This window comes from Plecotus auritus, assembly GCF_963455305.1.
Source record: "Plecotus auritus genome assembly, chromosome: 1".
Classification (NCBI taxonomy): Eukaryota; Metazoa; Chordata; class Mammalia; order Chiroptera; family Vespertilionidae; genus Plecotus; species Plecotus auritus.
This window is the reverse complement of record NC_137770.1, coordinates 20778199-20801414: the sequence shown is the minus strand read 5'-3', so window position 1 is coordinate 20801414 and position 23216 is coordinate 20778199. Positions and strand designations below refer to the sequence as shown.

Here is a 23216-nt window from a genome sequence, read left to right as displayed (position 1 = left end):
TTAATCATTTCAAATTTGTTAGAAACACAGACTTGTTGACCTACAAACCCCCCTAGATAACCACTCAGTGAGTTTAGATAGTTGCTCAAGTCAATAATGTTTTAAGTTATTGATGGTGGTTATGGGCATGGACTTTGAAGTCAAAGAGATTGTGCTTTATCTCTTTACCTGACCAATTCTTTTTTATATCTCACCATTAAGCCAGACACTGATAGAAACAAACTTAAAATGATGAATGTAACTTCTCTTACTAGCTTACACTACATTGCTTTTCTCAGTGGTATTCAGTTTTCTCAGTATAGGAGTGGGAGAAAGATAAAAACATATGCCTCATAGAGTTGTCATTAATATTAAATGAAATTAATGCATGGAATGTATCCTATATAATTAAAGGTTAATATGCAAATAGTCCAAATGACGGAACAACTGACACAACTGAACAACCGGTCACTATGACGTGCGCTGACCACCAAGGGGCATGCGCAGGACATGGCGAGTTTCGGCCATTGCAGGACGGTGGAGCAGGTGAATGGGAGTGCCAGACCAAGGTGGGGCACCAGTCGCTGACATCGGGGCAAGCCTCTGGTAGTTACTGAAAATTCTTTGCTCCCGCTCACCACAGTCCTGCCTGGCACTCACACCCACTGCCAACATTGGAGCCACTGCTCACACCCATTGCCAGTGCCAGCCCCATTCACACCTGCAGCTGGCACTGGAGCTGCCGCTCACATCCACTGCAGGTGCCCTGTGCCAGTCCCAATCGCTGATCGCAATCAGTGGGTGCAAGTGGCGCTGTCATCCCTGATCGCGCCTGAGAGCTTCTCCACCTCCCCCTGCTCCTGAGGGGTGATCGGGGCAGCAGCTGCCACTCGCACCCACTGCTGACACCAGCCCCAATTGCTCCACGCCATCAGTGGGTACAAGCGGGCCGGTGCCATCAGCAGGTGGGAGCAGTAGTGGCAGGAATGGGGCTGCTTGCAGACAGGGGATCAGGAGGCCTCAGTGGGAGGGGCCAGAAGGAGGCACAGAGGATGGGCTGAGACCCACCCCTGTGCCTATGGTAGCCTCACAGCCCACAGTTTCTTTCAAGGTGCACGAATTTGTGCACTGGTTCCCTAGTTTAGCATAAAGTAAAATTTCAGTGTATGGTAGCCACTGTCATGACTGTGGACCAACCCCTCATTTTAAAGCTGCAAAAGAACCCACCCAGTGTGGCTCCAAGGTTGAGCACTGATCTATGAACCAGAAGGTCATGGTTCAATTCCCAGTAGGTGGTGTGCATGAGGCAGCCAGTCAATGATTCTCTCTCATCATTGATATTTCTATTTCTCTCTCTCCCTTCCTCTCTGAAATCAATAAAAAATATATTTTTAAAAAAGAAAGTTTATGTGCACAGGATGATTTTATGAATATTTGAGTACTTACGAAAATAGTAAAAAAAATTTAAGCTGAAAAAGACTGTATCACTCAGGGATTATCACTCTCATTTTAGCCCACCCTCTCTTACCTGGGCATAGGCTTTATTGTCAGACAGCCTTGCCAAGATGGGCACTAGTAGCTTTAAGTTTCCTGTCCCCATTGCTAACCATTCTGAGAAGACTGTCCAGAGAGTAGTGCTTGGTCAGCTGCATGAAGGGGTTCAACTCCACTTGAACCACATGGAATAAATTTATGAGAAAGAGGGTTTCTATTTCTAGAAAGCAAGGATTAAAGAAAGACATGCTAGGCAGACAACAACCATAGCTACATACTTCACTTCAGTAAGACAAAGCAGGGGAGGGAAGGGATGTATATGGGTGGTGGTGCTGGTGGTGGTGCTGGTGGGTGCACCCGTATGTATTTGTGAACTGGGATTATGATGTAAAGTCAGAAGCAGTGGACTAGAAACTACAAAAATGATCAGTTCCTAAAGAAAAAAAATAGATGAAGCGTGACCACTCCCCAAAGTAAATTATTATATTTGCATTCAAATGTCTTCATGTTACACTATTTTGCACAATCCCTTCTTATTTAACATAGAGAAGTCAACTACAACTCCAGGTATTCCAGCAATCAAATTAGGACTCCTTTGGGGGCAATTTTCAGAAACCTATTACCATTTCATGAAGATAAAGGTGACAGTTAAAGATAGTCCTAGGCCTACCTAGAGATCACAAGGCCAAACCAGATTTCTAAACCAGGTAAATGCAAGTGATTAACCTGCTTTTATTTGCAAAGACCAAATCAGACAAGTACACTCATGAAATTTAGGTCCAGTGATATAAAAGAACAAGAAAGGTAGACCTTGACTGATAATTCTCAGGGGGAAAGGGGTATGGGGGGTTCATGAAGAGAATGGACAAAAATCATACACCTATGGATGAGGACAGTGGCGGGGGGGTAAGGGCAGAAGGTGGGGTGGGAAATGGGTGGAGGGGAGCTATGGGGGGAAAAAGGAGAAATAATTGTAATAATCTGAATAAAGATTTATTTAAAAAAAAAAAAAGAAAGAAAGGTAGACCTTCCCGAAGAAAATTCCAAAATAATCCAAGGCTGATATCACCAAAATACATGGGCTACAGTGGAACCTTCTAAACAAGTATAAGTAACCGCTGAGTGAGTTTATATAATGAGCAGGGTAATCAAGAATTTACACTGCTTTACCGTGATGATCATAATTTGCATCGACCCAACATCCTTGATCTCAGAGTAATGTTCAAAAATGTTAAGAAAAAGTCTTGCTGCTATGGCTCAGTGGTTGAGTGTCAACCCATGAACTAAGAGTTCTTCGGTTCAAGTTCGATTCCCAGTCAGGGCACATGCCAGGTTGCCCGCTCAGTCACCAGTGGGGGGCATGTAGGAGACAGCCAATCAATGATGTTTCTCTCACGGATGTTTTTATCTCTTTATCCCTCTCTCTCTCTCTCTTAAAAAAAAAAAAAAAAGGAAAAAAAAAAGAAATCAATAAACACCTATTTTTAAAATGTTAAGAAACAAAGTCAAACAGAATGTGTCTCTTTGCTGATTCATCTCTGATCAACCTTCAAGGCCATTTACCTGTCTCCTTTGATGCGAAATCTGCTGTCAGCATCACTAACCTTTACAGCACTGAAGAGCTAGCTCATCCCATCAGCTTCTGGGTTTTTCCACCTGTGTCTGCTTGTCTTCTTTACTAAGATAAGAGCAAAATGATTCTGGTTTGGGTGTTGTTGTTGTTGTTGTTGTTGTTGTTTTTGCATCTTTGTTTTCCCCAAATCTAGTAATGTAGGGGAAAGGAGAAAGAAAAGGAGTAAGGGACAGAAGGACAGAAAGGGAGGGGAGGAAGAGAGAAAAGTGAAATAAATCATGTTTTCCTGCCTCTAAGGAAATGAGCGATCAGGTAGCCTGATCTTTAGATCACCAAAACCTCCAGGTTTTTGGCCATTCCTACTCCAGTTCCTCAGCCCTCGGTTGTCGGGTTTTGCTTACTATCTGATTGAAAGCGTGATGGCGAAGCTTGTGAGATTTTTAAAAAATATATTTTTATTGATTTCATTGATTGGCTGCCTCCTGCACACTCCCTGCTGGGGATTGGGCCCACAACCTGGGTATGTGCCCTTGACCAGAATCGAACCTGGGACCCTTCAGTCCGCAGGCCAACACTCTATCCACTGAGCCAAACCAGCTAGGGCGAAGCTTATGAGATTTTTGATGAAATTGAGTCATGAAACTTTAACCATTGAATTAAAGAATAGAACCCAGATCCATGGAACAATCAAAGGTGTAGATGCAGCATGAATCCTCATCTTAAAGCTGTGACAATGACCTCTAACCCTCATCTTAAAGCTGACAGTGACCCTAAAGAACCAAGAACCCGTACAGCTGGAAACACTGAGTATTCGAGGAAATAACATTCGATATTTTATTCTGCCTGGAAGCTTTGCTCTGGATACATTACTCATGGATGTTAAACCGAAGGTGAAATCTAGGAAAAGCAAAACTGTTACAGATAGAGGCCCAGGTAGGGGAAGAGGAGGAGGACATGGCCAGGGCAGAGGAAGAGGAAGTCCTAGGTGATAATCTCTCTCAAGATCACTGGCTTCAGAGTGATAAGTGATTTGGGATATTTTTTTCTACAGCATTTGTTGCTTACGGTATGTCAGTTTTTAACAAACATAAATGTAGGCCAAAAAGTAGAATATAATGAACAAAATAAACTGATGAACAAAATAGATCCAGAGACATAGAAGCATGGAACTGACTGTCAAATCTCAGAGGGAAGGTAGAGGTGGGTAGGTGGGTGGGGAGAGATTCACCAAAGAACTTGTATGCATATATGCATAACCTATGAACACAGGCAATAGTGGTGAAGGCCTGGGGTCGGGGAGGTCAATGGGGAAAAACGGGGACATCTGCAATACTTTTAAAAATAAAGGTACATTTTTAAAAAGCAACCTCCAAAAACATTGTTAAATGACAATAATTGCTCTACCGCTCTGGGAAGAAATGTGCAATTTTAAAATGTTTTGAATCAATTTTTTATGTTTACTGTGTTTTTTGTAGCTTACAGAAACCACTTAGCACACTTTTAATGTTGTGAAATGTACAGTCTGACTCATGATCAAGAAGACATTTTCTAGATAACAATATCAGTAAATGTATGGCTGCACTTTCTATGTAGATCTTTTATTCTGTTCTAAGTTTACAACCTCACTTCTCAAAAAGTGATGCTCCTCAGTAGCTGGTACATTGCGTTCATTCCTCTGAAAGTGGGCTTTAAAATTGCAGCTATTAGCTCTGCCCAGCTCGCTGGTGTCTGCAGGGCCGGAGGCTTGCCTCGTTCCCAAGACCGTGGAAGAGCTCCAGAAGCACAGCCACAGCAGGTGCATGATTTGACCATATTTTTGGAGGAGCATCCTGGTGGGGAAGAAGTCCTGAGGGAACAAGCTGGAGTTGATGCTACTAAAAACTTTGAGGACTCCTGGCACTCTACAGATGCCAGAGAACTGTCCAAAACATAGAGCATTAGGGAGCTTCATCCAGAGGACAGACTAACGATAACCAAGCCTTCGGAAGCTCCTGTTATTACTGTTGATTCTAATACCAGTTGGTGGGCCAATTGGGTGATCCCAGCCATCTCAGCACTTGTCATAGCCCTAATGAACTTCATATTATGGCGGAAAATATGAACACATGCAAAATGACCCCAAGAAATCACAGATCAATGGTTAAAATATTAAAAACAAAGTGTGAAGGACCTTTGCTTGCAGGAATATTTTTTTAAAAAATAAACAATACATGCACATAACATAAACTACCTCTGCTGGGACAAATTAACAAAGCAAGATAAAAAAATTTAAATCTTATAGCCACCAAGATAGTAAAGAATTATGAAACAAAGAAGAAGAAAAGGAAACCAGAGAGGTGAATCCTAGGAAATAGCTGATGGTTCTGGAAGAAATGATTAAGGTAGAATTTGGGCAGAGGTTTTGGCAGCCCCATAGGGCTAGATGGTTAAAAGTAAATAAAAAAATATATAAAATTTATCAAAAAAAATCTAAGTTCTGTTCAGGAGTGATCTCTGGTAAATGTCCACACATCTAGATGGGATCCCAAAGGGCTCCACTTAAGAGTAAGGAGTAACTGGAAAAAACTTGGAGCTGCAGTAAAGTTTAAATCATCACAGTCCCTATAATTAAAAAATATTTTTATTGATTTCAGAGAGAAAAGGAGAGAGATAGAAACATCAATGATGAGAGAGAATCATTGATCGGCTGCCTCCTGCTCGCCCCCTACTTGGGGTGGAACCTGAATCCCGGGCATGTGCCCTGATGGGGAATCTAACTGTGACCTCCTGGTTCATAGGTTGATGCTCAACCACTGAGCCATGCCAGCCAGGCTCAATCCCTATAATTAGATTAAGGTGATCTAATATTGCTGGTGCCCTAACCACCTATCAAAGGCAAATGTAAGTCCTCCTTGGAGGAAGATAATTCTAGGCCTCAAATAATTGTAACCTTTTTTTTCATATACAATGTCCTGTACATCAAGAAAATGAACCAGAAATGAAAAGGGATAACTCTCTACAGAGCCTACAGATATTTTTAATTATTATAAAATCATTTAATGATATTTATTATTAACAACTTTATGTTTCTAAATTTGAAAATTTAGATAAATTGGACAAATTTCTAGGAAAAAATACAATTTACCCAAACTGACATAAAAAGAAATAGAAAATCTGAATCATTCAATAAACTTAAAGGAATTAAAAACTGTAACAAAGGCACATTGTGATTTCCCCAGTTACTCCATTCACTTCTTCTATTGAAAACTTTATTTTCCTATTTTTGAGAAGGGATTCCTTTACTTGGCTATTGGAATGTTTTGGGAATTAAAAAATATATGAGTACCTTCTTCCTCTCCATCTTACTTTACTCAATGTTATCAAACTTTTCTATGTTTTACTTTTGAGGATTATATATGCTGGCTTCTCAATTATATTTCAAACCATAGGAGAGCAGACCATGTGGCATAGAAGAAAAATAGAGAGGAAGAAGGGAGGTCTGGGAAAAGGAAGGAAAAAGAGAATTGTGTTTCTGGTTTTTACAGTTCTACACCCATATCCTCTGCAGCCTATGTATAGCATTCTGACATAGAATAGTCATAGAAGACAGTATCCTATATAATAAAAGGCTAATTTTAATAAATGGCAGAACAACCAAACAACCGGTCGCTATGACTGCACTGACCACCAGGGGTGTGTGCAAAACATGGCGGGCGTCGCCGTGGCGGGATGGTGGAGCAGGTGAGCAGACCAAGGCGGGGCACTGGTCGCTGTCATTGGGGCGAGCCTCTGGTGGTTACTGAAAATTCTTTGCTCCTGCATGCCACGGCTCTGCCCAGTTCTTGCACCTGCTGCCAGTGCTGGCCCTGCTCGCACCGCTGCCGGCACCCAGTGCCCGCCCCGATCGCTCGGCGCCATCAGCAGGTGTGAGCTGTGGCTGTCGACCCCAATCGCCCCTCAGGGCTTCTCCACCACCTTCTGCTCCTAAAGGGCAATCAGGGCCAGCAACCGCCTCTCACACCTGCTGCCGGTGACAGCCCTGCTCACACCTGCTACAAGTGCCAGAGCCACTGCTCGCACCTACTGTCAGCACCGGCCCTGCTTGCACCCACTGCCAGTGCCCAGTGCCGGTCCCAATCACTCGGTGCCATCAGTAGGTGCAAGTGGCGGCTGCCAGCCCTGATCACCCCTGAGGGCTTTTCCACCTCCCCCCGCTCCTGAGGAGTGATCGGGGCAGCAGCTGCTGCTGGCGCCAGCCCCAATCACTCCACGCCTTCAGTGGGTGCGAGCAGGGCTGGCACCATCAGTGTGTGGGAGCAGCGGCAGGAGCAGGGCTGCCAGCAGACAGGAGACTGGGGCCACGGTGGGAGGGGCTGGGGGGTGCAGAGGATGGGCCGAGACCTGCCCCTGCGCTCACCGCAGCCTCACGGCCCACAGTTCCTTTCAAGGTGCATGAATTCGTGCACTGGGCCCCTAGTTAAACATAAAGGATATGCAGAGAAGCAATATGACGAAGTGGTTAAGATATGAGTGAGTGTGTGTGTGTGAGTGTGTGTGTGTTCTTGGAGTTCTTGAGCAAGATCCTTGGATAAATTACTTAACCTTTCTAATTTTCCATTTCCTCAGTGATAAGAAAAGATCATTGTGGAATACCTCACACATCAGTGTAAATATTAAATGATAAAATACATGGAACAGTATTATTGCAGAGCCTACAACATAGAAGAATTCCATAAACAGTAGCTCTCATTTATGATTATGATGGAGAGAAAATAAATTAAAATATATATAACTTAATTTTAGTTTTTACTATGTGTTGATGAGGAAAATCCCAAATCAATCAAAGTCTCTTTATGCTTACTTCACTCAAATAAAAATTTTCTGTACTAAGTAGCAGAAATAAGTATGGCCCTCTGGTAAACTGCTCTAAGTTGGGCTACCGGGTGGTCTATAGTTGATCAGAACATTTGGGATCTTTCCTAAGAGGGTGAAATAATAAGTTGGCTTTTCTTAAAAATACATACCATCTTTGCCAGTTGTCTGTTGCATAGTTTGTTGAGATTGTCTGGAATTTCCAAGCCTTGAGACTATAAAAATAATTCACCAGAACTGCCTCCAAATAATTTTATATTGTGTAATTTCTTAACGCTGTACTTTGGACTACAGCATGGGATGGATGTTCTCGGAATCACATGGGTTCAGTGAGAGTCCTGCATAAAGCCTGTTTTGTCATAAAAAGCATCCCCTTGATGCTTAAGGAATGATGTTGATAGGTTTTAGACACAGAACCTCTAATGACTGGAACATATTTACCGAAGCACAGAGGGCAGTTGAAAATGGCTGTTACAAGCTCTGAACAAACAAGGTCATTGACATTTCAGTGTGGACCCTCAAGAGCCCTTGAGGGAAAAAAATTTACTTTCACAGGGAACTTTCAATTGCCTGCTCTCTGATTCTAAAAAGAATAGACCAGTTCTTTTCTTTTCCCCCTTGTCCATTGGCTAAAAGACCACAAAAAACTAATCCTTCGCTTAATTTCCAGAAAAAAAATTATATTGCTTTTAGTAAAATTCCTTTTTCACCTCAAGGATAGAGCTCCAAATTATCATGTCAAAGTATATTTTCTTGAAACATCTGAAATTTTTACTCAAAATTTTATTAAAAGTACATTCTCCTTTATGATATGGAATGAAATATTTTGGTATTGATGCTTTTCTCAATAAATAAAGACATATAGAAACACTATTTAAAATCATGCTGGAAGATAAATGTCAGTTATTTTTACCAATGATTTTTCATTTTGTGAAAGCAGCTTCTCTATACCCAATGGCATTACTCAAAAAAACAAAAAACAAAACAAAACAAAACAAAAAACGACTTTACTAAAAAAGTGTTCCTAATCATTTTGAATGGAGCTATCTGAATATGGCCTCCCGGATTCTGATGCATTTGGATTTCCCACCCACTTAGATTAATTCATTTGAAGTAGAAAATCATGTGATTGCATTTTTATTGTCTTTTGTTGTTGTTGTTGTTGTTGTTGTTGTTGTTAATCCTCACCCAAGGATATTTTTCCCATTGATTTTTAGAGATGGTGGGAGGGAGGGGGATGAGAGAGAGACAGAGAGAAACATGGATGTGAGACAATCGATTGGTTGCCTCCATGTGCACCCTAACCGAGGCCAAAGATCGAACTTGCAACCCAAGGGAACTTACGTGCCCTAGATTGAGACTCCTCAGTGTGCAGGCCAATGCTCCAACCATTGAGCAACACCACCCAGGGCTCTATTTTTTTTTTTAATTGAGAGGATTGTTGGGAGGAGATGTGTAAGTGATTTATTCTCTGTTTTGTTTTAATGAAGCCGCTAGGAAATAGGAAGTGATTTCAGTAGACAACATGCATGGAACTAATGTGCCTTTTTGGTCATAGCATTTTTCCTTTGTGACACAAACATTTTTCAAGGGTACACACCATGTTTCCTTTTCATATAAAACTAGAGGCCTAATGCATGAAATTCATGCACAGGTAGGGTCCCTAGTGGCTGCCGGCTGCCGGCTGGGGCCTCCCTTCATTCTGCGCCACCCCCTGGTGGTCAGCACACGTCACAGCGAGTGATCGAACTCCCGGTCTCCAAGTCGAACTCCTGAGAGGACACTTTGCTTATTAGCCTTTTATATATATAGATTATAGCACCATGAAACTTTAGGCCTGTCAGTGACAGCCGAAGTGTATAGGGAACCAGGAAGCTCTGACTCATTGACTTGATGAGTGAAACAAACAGGAAAGCTCTGGTATCCTTCCGTAGATGTGAGTATCCAGGTGCACTCTGGACCTTACAAGCCTGTCCACACTCTTGCAACGGGACAGGGGAGAGAAAAGCTGACCTGTCAGTGACATACACAGCATGTATGTACCTTCACCCTGCCACTCTGCTCTGGGCATCAGATCAGCATCTAGTTGTGTCCCTATAGTCCATAGAGAAACTCACATATTGGAAGCTAAGTAGGTATAGGCCAGTGGTCGGCAAACTGGCTCGCGAGCCACATGTGGCTCTTTGGCTCCTTGAGTGTGGCTCTTCCACAAAATACCATGTGCGGGTGCACATGTACAGTGCGATTGAAACTTCATGGCCCATGCGCAGAAGTCGGTTTTCGGCTCTCAAAAGAAATTTCAGTCGTTGAACTGTTGATATTTGGCTCTGTTGACTAATGAGTTTGCCGACCACTGGATAGGCTCTGACTGAGCACATTCATTACATTTTAGTAAATCTGTTTATAAAAAAAAAACCCTTATTTTTAACTGAATAATAATTTGAGTCATGGTAACAACAGCAGATGTGTTGCTTAGGAAAAACATTAAGCTTCAATTCGGAAAAATAAATACATTTTAAGGGCAATTCTTTCTAAATTACTCCGTATTGCTTACTTGGATACCAGACACAGTGATAATGCTAAGAAAAGTCGTCCCTAAGGTTGAAGTAACAATGAAACATTGTAAATCATTTCAGGGGGGGGGGGGCGGGGAAGGGAGGCGTTTTGGGCCATTTTAAGGTGACTCATTGTGTCCTCTAGCTGAAATGACTTCAGAAAATGGCTATTAGAAAACACAACTCTTGGAGAGTCTCGTAATGTGGAGAGCTAAGTGTTTGTAGCTTCATAAAAAAGTGATTGTTAACTGTTGTCAGGAAGCATCTTGATGTTATTTTTTAAATTATCTGCAGCAGAGACAATATGTATTAGCTTATGCCTCCTTCCTTCCCCACAAGAAAGACTCTTTGTCAGCCATTGTCTTGTATGTTTCAAGGTACAAAGTCAGGGAAATGGGTAGATAAGATAACATCTGAAAAGGGGGCATAAATAATCAGTAAGCCTAGGTCACTTTATAATAGAGAATGAATGTGTGTGTGTGTGTGTGCGCGCGCGCGCGTGTGTGCATGTGTATATACATATATATTGAAAGAGAGAGATTATTTTGTTTTATTATAAGGAATTAGCTCACACAGTAATGGAGGCTGAGAAGTCCAAGATCTGCAGTCAGAAGGTGGGGACACAAGGAGAGCTGAGGGTATAGTTCCAGTCTGAGCCCAAAGGCCTGAGCACCAAGAGAGCCGCTGGTATAAATTCTAATTCTAGTCTGAGTCCAAAAGCAGGAAAAGACGGATGTCCCAGCTTAAAGATAGTCAGAGAGAAAGAATGCTTTATTTGCCTGCCTTTTATTCTATCCAGTCCTCCAGTGGATTCGATGGGGCTTGCCTACATTAGGGAAAGTAATTTGCTTTACTCAGTCTATCGATTCAAATGCTGACCTCATGCAGAGAATAAACACCCTCACAGACACATCCAGAATTATGTTTAACCAAATATTTGAGCACTCCTGACCCAGTCAATTTGACACATGAAATTAATTTCATACTTGTGTATACAAATATACTATGCATTTCTCCACATCCATTAGCAATTGAAAATACCAATTAAGGCCACAGCAATCCTGAGAAAGAAGAACAAAGTTGGAGGGATCACAATACCAGATTCAAGCTATATTACCAAGCCACGGTTCTCAAAACTGCCTGGTACTGGCACAAGAACAGACATATAGACCAATGGAACAAAACAGAGAACCCACAAATCGACCCAAGCCATTATGCTCAATTAATATTTGACAAAGGAGGCAAGAGCATACAATGGAGTCAAGACAGTCTCTTCAATATACGGTGCTGGAAAATTGGACAGACACATGCAAAAAAAAAATGAAACTAGACCACCAACTTACACCATACACAAAAATAAACTCAAAATGGATAAAGGACTTAAACGTAAGACGGGATACCATAAAAATCTTAGAAGAATCCATAGGCAGCAAAATATCAGACATATGTCATAGCAATATCTTTACCGATACAGCTCCTAGGGCAATGGAAACTAAAGAGAAAGTAAACAAATGGGACAACATCAAAATAAAAAGCTTCTGCACAGCGAAAGAAACCATCAACAAAACAAGAAAGCCCACTGCATGGGAGAACATATTTGCCAATGCTATTTCATATAAGGGCTTAATCTCCAAAATTTATAGAGAACTCATACAACTTAACAAAAGGAAGATAAATGATCCAATCAAAAAATGGGCAATGGACCTAAATAGACACTTTTCGAAAGAGAACATACAGAAGGCCAAGAGACATATGAAAACATGCTCAAAGTCACTAATCATCTGAGAGATGCAAATCAAAACAACAATGAGATACCATCTCACACCTGTCAGAATGGCTATCATCAACAAATCAACAAACAACAAGTGCTGGCGAGGATGTGGAGAAAAAGGAACCCTCGTGCACTGCTGGTGGGAATGCAGACTGGTGCAGCCACTGTGGAAAACAGTATGGAATTTCCTCAAAAAAATTAAAAATGGAACTCCTATTTGACCCAGTAATTCCACTTTTAAGACTGTATCCCAAGAAACTAAAAATACCAATCAGAAAGGATATACGCACCCCTATGTTCATAGCAGCACAATTTACAATAGCTAAGATTTGGAAATAGCCTAAGTGCCCATCAGCAGATGAGTGCATTAAAAAACTGCAGTACATCTACACAATGGAATACTACGCTGCAGTAAAAAAGAAGGAATTCTTACCATTTGCAACAGCATGGATGGAACTGGAGAGCATTATGCTAAGTGAAATAAGCTATTCGGAGAAAGATAAACATCACATGATCTCACTCATATGTGGGATATAATGATCCACATAAACTGATGAACAAAAATAGATCCAGAGACAAATGGCAGGGGGTGGGGGGTGAGAGATCAATGAAAGGACTTGTATGCATGCATATTAGCATAGTCAATGGACACAGACACTGGGGCAGTGGGGCTTGCCCTCGAGGGTGGGAGTGATGGTGGGGGGAGGGTCAACTGGGGAAAAAGGAGACATATGTAATATTTCAAACAATAAAAAACAATTTAAAAATACCAATTAAGAATTTTTACATATATACCTGCCAGTATGGCTAAAATTTAAAAGATTGATAATACCAGGTGTTAGTGAAACTGAAGTTAACTGAACTCCCATCTGTCACTAGTAAGAGTGAGCATGTATAATTACTTTGGAAACTGTCCGTCTCTGTTATAGTTAAGTATATATTTACCTATGATCCATAAATCCCACTCCTAGATATTTACCCAAGAGCAGTGATTGCATATGCCCATAGAAAGTGGTATGTGGCCCTAGCCAGTTTGGCTCAGTGGGTAGATGTCGGCCTGCGGACTGAAGGGTCCGAGGTTTGATTCCACTCAAGGGCACATGCCTGCGTTGCAGACTCCTCCAGTAAGGGGTGTACAGGAGGCAGCCAATCAATGATTCTCTCTCATCATTGATGTTCCTATTTCTCTCTCCATTTCCCTTCCTCTCTGAAATCAATAAAAATATATTTTTTAAAAAGAGGTTACAAAAAAAGGAAAATTGGTTTGTGGATGTTTAGAGAAGCTTTATTCAGAATAGCCCCAAACTGGGAAAAAACATCCACTGGAAAATGAATAAGCAAATTATCCTATATAATAAAAGAGTAATATGCAAAATAACCATCACTCCACCACACCACAAGCCACGCCCACCAGCCAATCAGGAGCGAGTATGCAAATTAACCCAGCCTAGATGGCTGCAGCCACGGAGAGAGCAGGAGGATTGGGTTTCCCCAGCAATGGAGGAAGCCAAGCTTTCCACACACCCTGGCCAGCCCAGGCTTCCACTCAAGGCTACAAAGTTTCAATTGTAGAAGATAAATAAATCCCAGATACCAGGGCCTCCGCTTGGGTCGCCAGGGGGTGTGACTGGCCTGCAAACCACCACAGGTCTCTTGCCCAGTCTGCCCCATGCCCCAAGGGAACCCTACCCTGATCCAGGACACCCTTCAGGGCAAACCAGCCAGACCCCACCTGTGCACCAGGCCTCTATCCTATCTAATAAAAGAGTAATATGCAAATTGACCATCACTCCAACACACAAGATGGCTGCCCCCATGTGGTCAAAGATGTCTGCCCCCATGTGGACACAACATGGCTGCCACAAGATGGCCAGCAGGGGAGGGCAGTTAGGGGTGACCAGGCCAGTAGAGGAGGGCAGTTAGGGGTGACCAGGCCTGCAGGGAAGGGCAGTTAGGGGCAAACAGGCTGGCAGGGGAGCAGTTAGGCATCAATCAGGCTGGCAGGGGAGTGGTTAGGGCAGGGGTGGGCAAACTTTTTGACTCGAGGGCCACAATGGGTTCTTAAACTGGACCGGAGGGCTGGAACAAAAGCATGATGGGGTGTTTGTGTGAACTAATATAAATTCAAAGTAAAGGAGCAGAGGGGAGATCAAGAGAACCGGATAGAACAGCCGGATCTGGCCCGCGGGCCATAGTTTGCCCACGGCTAGGTTAGGGGGTGATCAGGCTGGCAGGCAGAAGCGGTTAGGGGCAATCAGGAAGGCAGGCAGGCGAGCAGTTGGGAGCCAGCAGTCCTGGATTGTGAGAGGGATGTCCGACTGCCCGTTTAGGCCCGATCCTGGTAGGGATCATCGGACAGTCGGACATCCCTCGAGGGGTCCCAGATTGGAGAGGGTGCAGGCTGGGCTGAGGGACACACACCCCTGTGCATGAATTTCGTGCACCAGACCTCATAATTAGCAATAAAGAAATACCTACTCATCCATTGTCCAACATGGATGAGACTCAATAACATTATGTTGAACAAATGAAGCCAGACAGAAAGGGTTGCTAATGTATGGTCACATTTACATGAGGTTAATAAACAAGCAATCTGGCGATAGAAGTCAGAATAGTGGTTATCTCCTGAGAAAGTTGGGCTTACTGATTGAAAGGGGCACGAGGGAACTTTCCAGGCTGATGGTGACATTTTACATTTTGTCCAGGTCCTAGTCACATGGATATTTGTGTACATATACATATGGGTAAGTATACTTATATATTTGTATACACTTAGGATGTGTGCATTTTACTGGATGTAAATTATACTTCAAACTTGTGAGGGGGGGAAGGTTCAATACAAATATTATCCCAAATAATGAAATAAAATAAATTAATTTTTTTCATCAGGAGACCTAAAACAAGCATCACAAATAAAAATTTCTCTCAGATGGCCCAAGCCAGACAGTTTCCAAAAGCAAACCCGTGAAGCCATTGCCTGGGTTCCTAAGATTCAGATGACAAAAATTAAAACCCAAATGGAAATTGTCCCCAAATGATGACTCACAGGTGACCTTGGAATCTGGGTGGTGTATCACACTATTTCAGCTAGTGTTACACATTCCATTGTAGTTATCACCGGTATTTTCATATTATTTGTAAACTAGAGGCCCAGTGCACGGATTCGTGCACCAGTGGAGTCCCTTGGCCTGGTCTGTGGGGATCAGGCTGGAACCAGCTCTCCGACATCCCATGAGGGGTCCCGGGTTGAGAGAGGGTGCAGGCCAGGCCGAGGGATACCACTGGTGCACCGGGCCTCTAGTATGCATATAAGATCTTTGGTTAATCTCTTCCCACCCTCTCTCCTCCCCTTTTCCCTCTGAGATTCATCAATCTGTTTCATGTGTCCATGCTGTGGTTTCCGCTCCTGCTTTTGCATTGAGCATCTGCCCCCTTGTGGTCAGTGCATCATAGCTACTGGTCGGATAGTTGGCTGGTCGCTTAGGCTTTTATATATATAGATAATTCAGCAGCAACATTGACTAAAACTCCACTCTACCACCAAAAACTGAAAACATAACATGATCCATATTTAAAATTCTTTCATACTTACAAGTATAGTCTATTTGTTAACAGTCCAAACATTTGACTGCATGATCCTTCTGGGTCTACGTCCCTGATTTTAATTCCTGTACTTGTCTTCTCTCTTACAACTCACCACAAAGTATTTAAAAAATTGCAAAATATGCTCTGGCCAGTGTGTATCAGCAGTTAGAGCATTGGCCTGTGCACCGAAGAGTCTCAGGTTTGATTCCCGGTCAAGGGCACATACCTGGGCAGGCAACCAATTGATGTGTCTCTCTCACATTGATATTTCTCTCTCTCCTTCCCTCCCTCCCTTCAACCTTCCCTTCTACTCTTTCTAAAAATATCAATGAAAAAAATCTCCTAGTGAGGATTAACAGCAACAAATTGCACAATAGTAAAACAAATTTATCAGTAATAATTTCTCCTCAATAAAGTAAAACCATGGGGCAAATGGTAAATGTCACATTTAAATTATATCAATATTGTCCACTTTATTATAATACACAACTTTACGATGTACAAGTATCTGGATTTCTGTGGTCATGTTGGTAGTTCAGTGTTATACACTTGGCACATCTCAATGAAATCCAGTTGATTGCTTGACACAGCTATTTAATGCAAAAGGAGGCCCTTGAAATGCAGTTGACAATATTAAACAGATAAACTTGATGCAGAATCACAAAATACTCTCAGTCTGATTGCCAAAGGACCGAAACTGACACGCAGATGGGACCACACACACTTAGCTCAACCATGCCAGGGAAGGCCAACTGGGCTTCTCAACTCAGAAAAATTCAGTCATGCTCCACCCTCATACTTCACATTCTTTATCAAGCAGGGCTGCAGTGGGAAGCAGGCATATTAATGACAACCGACATCCACATGTGCACACACACACACACACAATGGAGCTATGATTTCAGAAACTTGTAAGAAACAGGATGTTGGAATGCTGATTGGATTTACACGTTGATAAAAGTTCAGTGAGATGAGCCTACTATCTATCATGCAAGGTGACTGTGAAAAATTTAATTGCACAAACTGTTCTCGTTGGAACAGGGAGCTATCTGCTCCTTTTCCTTGCATGGACCAGAGTTTCCTCCCCCACAGCTACTGCAGGAACACGAAACACAGCACTTAAAACTGGATCCTGGTCTGCAAACGGTGCAAGTCAATCGGTGGCGTTTCACAGGCATTTCTATTTATGATCATGTCTTCCAGTGTAGACATCTGAGAAATACAAATCTTGCCTCGGCAAGGCTCAAAGGAGACATTTGATTCTCTAAGTCCCAGTCTCACGGATCATGCTTAGTTCAATAAGTCATAGAGAAAATAAATTAAATTGCATCATCAGCTTAAATATTTATTCTCCCTTATAATTCCCATATCCCAAAGCCAACTTGTTTAACTGTTAAATGTACGTACTCCACTTAGGATATGAAACTGTAGCTGTAAACTGTTTTTTTCCTGATGAGTTATATGTGATGTCTGAATCATTAATAGTAAATAGTGGTAACATTTCCTTTTTGGTTTTGTTTTTGGGATTTTTATTAACACTATTACAGATGTCCCCCATTCCTACCCCCTTTGCCCACTTCCAGCCAGTCCCTACCCACCCGCCTCTGGCCTTCACCACACTGTTTTCTGGGTTGATGGGCTTTGCATATATGTTCTTTGGCTAATCTCTACCTTCTTTCATCCAGCCTCCCACACACCTCCTTCCCCTCTTAGAGCTATCAGTCTGTTCCATGTACCCCTCTGGTTCTATTTTGTTCATCAGTTTATTTTGTTCATTAGATTCCACATATAAGTGAGATCATATGGTATTTATCTTTCTCTGGCTGGCTTATTTTGCTTAGTATAATAATCTCCAGGTCCCTCCATGCTATCTCAAAGGTTAAGATATTCTTCTTTTTACAGCTGCATAGTATCCCATAGTGTAAATGTACCACAACTTTTTTATCCACTCATCTACTAAGGGACACTTGGGCTGTTTCCAGATCTTGGCTATCCTATAATAAAAGGGTAATATGCAAATCGATCCTAATGGCAGAATGACCAGAACGACCACTCGACCAGTCACTATGAGGCGCACTGACCACCTCTTGGTCCCTTTCCCTGGCTGGCAGGCTCCGATCACCCGATAGAAAATGGGGAGCCAGGGGTGGGTGGCGGGGGATGCAGGCGGCACCAGGCCAAGGCCGCCACCCCACCGGTCACCCCACACACAGAGGGTGACCTGCGGCAGGGGCAGGGCTGGTGAGTGGGCAGGAACAGCTGACCTCTTGGTTCCTTCCCCTGGCTGTCAGTCTCCGATCACCTGATGGCGAATGGGGAACCAGGGATGGGTAGTGGCAGGGGGCGGGGCCGGCTGCGGGAAGCTGGAGAAGATGGCCCTAATCGTAGGCCAGACCTAAGGACCATACCTGCACATGAATTTTGTGCACCAGGCCTCTAGTTATAAATAACGCTGCTATGGAAAAAATTAACACTGCTATGAACATAGGGGTACATATATTCTTTATGACTGGTGTTTGGGGATTCCTAAGATATATTCTGAGAAGTGGGATTAGTGGATCAAAAGGCAGTTCCATTTTTAATTTTTTGAGGCAACTCCATACCATTTTCCACAGTGGCTGCACCAGTCTGCATTCCCACCAACAGTGCAGAAGGGTTCCCTTTTCTCCACATCCTCACCAGCACTTGTTGTTTGTTGATGTATTAATGGTAGCCATTCTGCCAGGTGGGAGGTGATATCTCATTGTAGCTTTAATTTGTATCTCTTTGATGATTAGTGACATTGAGCATTTTTTTCATATGTCTATTAGCCATCTGTATATCCTTTTTGGAGAAGTGTCTACAGTATTCAGGTCCTTTGCCCATTTTTTAATTGGATTGTTTGACTTCTTGGTGTTGAGTTGTATAAGTTCCTTATATATTTTGGAAATTAACCCCTTATCAGATGTATCATTAATGAATATGTTCTCCCATGTAGTTGGTTCCCTTTTCATTTTGTTGATGGTTTCTTTTGCTGTGCAAGAGCTTTTTATTTTGATGTAGTCTCATTTCTTTTTTCCTTTGTTTCCCTTGTCATAGGAGATATATCAGCAAAAATATTGCTACAAGAGATGTCTGAAATTTTACTGCCTATGTTTTCTTCCAGGATTTTTATGGCTTAATGACTTATATTTAAGTCATTTATCCATTTTAAGTTTATTCTTGTGTGTGGTGTAAGTTGGTGGTATAGTTTCATTTTTTTTTTCATGTACTGACCATCTTAGAAATCATTACTCAAATTTTATTTTAAATTAAATGTTATTTACTTTTGAACACAGAATAAACCCCAAAATGTTTAGTCAATGTCAGGTATAAATTAGGTCCACATTACCTACAAGCAGTGTGTGATCTAACAATGAGTATGCTCTAAGACCCATGCCCTAGGACAAGCTCTATAAATAAGACTATCTTTGAGTTTAAGAAACTCAATCTCCTTGGATGATACCCAACAGGTGTTTATCTTATCCTTTGTTTTCTTTTGTCATGGCCCAATTTTTCTCGGAGATTGTAGTCAAATGAATTGTTATTCTCATATCTTTGTAACTTCAGAATTTTGGATCTGGAGCAACTGGCTTTTAATCAATCCAATTAAGAGAATGTAAGCGTGAGTGAGACTTGTGATAAAGGGAAGGGGATTTATGGGACCTGAATTTCTGAAATCATATTAAGGCAACATTGGGCTTCTTGCTGAAACACCAAGATTTGCAAAGGGCTAATAATCTACACTTTTGTCATTCACATCACTTCCTGCCCTCCAAGTTAATAGGTTCTTTTATTTATTTTTATTTAAGTATAGTTAGTATACAATATTACCTATAATAATAAAAAGGTAATATGCTAATTAGACCAGACGTCCTTCCGGACATCATTCCGGACAAAGCGGGGGCGGGCTGGAGCGAAGCCCAGGTCCCGTGTGCCTGCTGGTGGCCAGAGGGAAGCTGGTGCCGGCAGTCGAGGGAAAGAAGGCCTACTCTTGCATGAATTTTGTTCATCGGGCCTCTAGTATTAGTTATAATAGCTTCAGGTGTACAATGTAGTGATTTGACATTTTTATACCATACAATGTGATCACTCCACTAATTCTAGTAATCATCTGTCACCATGCGAACTTATCACAATATTACTGGCTACATTATTGAATAGGTCCTTTTATTAACTAACTAGAGGCACGGTGCATGAAATTCGTGCACGGGGGGGGGGGGGTTGTCCCTCAGCCCAGCCTGCACCCTCTCCAATCTGGGACCCCTCGAGGGATGTCCGACTGCCCATTTAGGCCCAATCCACAGGCAGCTGGACATCCCTCTTACAATGCAGGACTGCTGGCTCCCAACCGCTCACCTGCCTGCCTGACTGATTGCCCTCACCGCTTCTGCCTGCCAGCCTGATTGACACCTAACTGCTCCCCTGCTGGCCTGATTGCCCCTAACTGCCTTACCCTGCTGGCCTGGTCACCCCTAACTGCCCTCCCCTGCCAGCCTGGTCGCCCCTCACTGCCCTCCCCTGCAGGCCTGGTCGCCTCCAACTGCCCTCCCCTGACATCCTGGTCACCCCCAACTGCCCTCCCTGCAGGACTGGTCTCCCCCAACCGGCCTCCCCTGATGGCCTGGTTCCCCCTAACTGCCCTCCCCTGCAGACCTGGTATCCCCCTACTGTCCTCGCCTGCCAGCCTGGTTGCCCCTAACTGTCCTCGCCTGCAGGCCTGGTCACCCCCAACTGTCCTCCCATGCAGGCCAGGTATCCCCTAACTTCCCTCACCTGCAGGCCTGGTCGCCCCCAACTGCCCTCCCCTACAGGCCTGGTTGCCCCTAACTGTCCTTGCCTGCAGGCCTGGTCACCCGCAACTGTCCTCCCATGCAGGCCAGGTCTCCCCTAACTGCCCTCTCCTATAGGCCTGGTCCCCCCCAAATGCCCTCCCCTGCCGGCCCGGTCACCCCTCCCCAGCCAGGTGCTCGCCCCCAACTCCCCTCCCCTGCAGGCCTGGTTGCCCCTAACTGTCCTCCCCTGCAGGCCTGGTCACCCCCAACTGTCCTCCCATGCAGACCAGGTCCCCCCCAACTGCCCTCCCCTGCAGACCTGGTCCCCCCTACTGTCCTCCCCTGCCAGCCTGGTTGCCCCTAACTGTCCTCCCATGCAGGCCAGATATCCCCTAACTTCCCTCCCTGCAGGCCTGATTCCCCCCAACTGCCCTCCCCTGCTGGCCCAGTCACCCCTCCCCTGCTGGCCTGGTCACCCCCAACTGCCCTCCCCTGCAGGCCTGGTTGCCCCTAACTGTCCTCCCCTGCAGGCCTGGTCTCCCCCAACTGCCCTCCTCTGTCAGCCCAGTCACCCCTAACTGCCCTCCCCTGCAGGCCTGGTCCCCCCCAACTGCCCTCCCTTGCAGGCCTGGGTCCCCCCAACTGTCCTCCCCTGCAGGCCTGATCACCCCCAACTGCCCTCCCCTGCAGGCCTGGTCCCCCCCAACTCCCTCCCCCTGAAGGCCTGATCCCCCCCAACTGCCCTCCCCTGCAGGCCTGGTCTTCCCCAACTGCCCTCCTCTGCCAGCCTGGTCACCCCTAACTGCCCTCCCCTGCTGGCCTGATCGCCCACAACTGCCCTCCCCTGCAGGCCATCTTGTGGTGGCCATCTTGTGTCCACATGGAAGCAGCCATCTTTGACCTCATAGAGGCAGCCATCTTGTGTTTTGGAGTGATGGTCAATTTGCATATTACTCTTTTATTGGATAGGATTTGGCCCTGCTGAGGCTTTCATTTGGAAAGTCATGGATATAATGCTCAATAAGCAGACATGATATACCAAGTAAAAGGTATTGCTACAAATGGGCTGCTAGTAATGTGGCAGTAAAGTGTCTGGGTGTGGGAGGGGAGGGAAGGGTCCAATTGTCCTGTGACTAGGTCTTAGACATTTATCGAGCCTGTCCCTAGACTGTGAACTTCACAGCGTTTCTCGGTTTTTCCCCGCCCCTTTGTAGGACAGGATGGTTACACTGGGCTGGAGTTGGGCACTTCCCTTCCTCAGGGCAGTTAGGTTGTGGTTACTTAGTTCTTCTGAGGCAGGCCTTGCTAAGAACAGAGTGCTCTGGTGTGTTTCCAAACAGTTCCTCTTCCCCTCTATTTGCTAGAATCACAGGGGTGGGGGGTTCTCTGATATTTACTATTAGAACCTGGTCAAGATAATGGAGGTAAATCTCACAAAATTGTGGAGGTCCCTCTATGACTGGGTTCCTCTGGAGTTTTCAACTCTCAGAATTGTCTACACTGGGCCTCCAGTGATTTGTCAATCACAGTTCAGGTTTTTGTACACTGGACACTCATGGTTTCCCTCATGAGCCTCTGCTCTGGGAAGCCGGACCCCCTGTATCTGGCTGTCTCCCCAGTTTGCCCTATGCCTTCCCTCATGTGTACAAGAAGAGTTGTTGATTTTTTTTTTTCAGTCTGATCAGCTTTTTCCTTATTGTTAGGATGGAGGGGTGACTGTTAGCGCCCTGACAAGCAGGAATGGAAACTGGAAGTGCTAAACACAGGGATGGGCAAAAGTAGGCTTACAGTTGTGAGTATGTAAGACAGTTTAGTCTTGTATTATTTATTAATTATTGTATTATTTTCCAAATGAACAACTATAAGCCTACTTTTGCCCACCCCTGTATATTTCAATCACTGCAGAAATTAGTAGTTCAAAGGACGCACAGATCAAGGGAATTGATTGTTGAGAAACAACCCTGAAGCCTGGAGAGGAAAATACATAATTTCCATCTCAATCTTCAAATAAGGTAATAAATGAATGATGCATGATTGCCAATTTTTAAATAGCAGAACGGATCCATGGGGAAGGTGGTGCGCACAATGAGTCGTTATCTTTTTGCAATGTGAGCTAGGACAGTAGGTACACCTTTTTTTCATTCAGGATTCTATTCAAGCAGTTGCTATAGCAAAGAAAGGAAGTAAAAAATGGGCTCCTAGTTGGAGAGACATACTGCAAGGCATGAAGATCTCTTAGTGTCTATAAGAAAAACAGTCTCAGACTTCTGAAAAGTATCCAACAAAGCAAACTGGAAGAAAAGCCACAACCTCTCAATTTCATATTCAACAAAGATACCATGATCCTGAGGAGAATTAGCCCTTGTCAGTCAGCTGTTCCCAACCTGCATCAAATAGATGATTTAATAAGGTACTAGTGGAAAAGACCTTTGTTCAGGCAAAATTTTTTAATCCTTAAGATATAGCAAATCCTTTTTTTTTAATCTTCACCCAAGGATATGGTTTTTATTGATTTTAGAGAGAAGAAGGGAGGGGGAGAGAGAGTGAAAAACAGTGATGTGAGAGAGAAACATTAGTTGCTTTCCTTACGTGTCCCAACAGGGGATCACCCATGT

At 43.7% G+C, this 23216-nt stretch overlaps 1 protein-coding gene and 1 pseudogene across 2 annotated transcripts in view; both read left to right on the top strand.

Annotated features, from left to right (window-relative positions):
- Window positions 1-23216, top strand: part of TSHR (thyroid stimulating hormone receptor) — a gene marked incomplete at both ends in the record, with an annotated part of 102085 nt that overhangs the window by 29324 nt on the left and 49545 nt on the right. The window lies entirely within an intron of this gene.
- On the top strand, window positions 1545-4035 carry LOC308253481 (small nuclear ribonucleoprotein Sm D1-like; annotated as a pseudogene). The gene is made up of 3 exons: window positions 1545-1620; window positions 3644-3773; window positions 3805-4035. The product of its transcript is annotated as a small nuclear ribonucleoprotein Sm D1-like (transcript).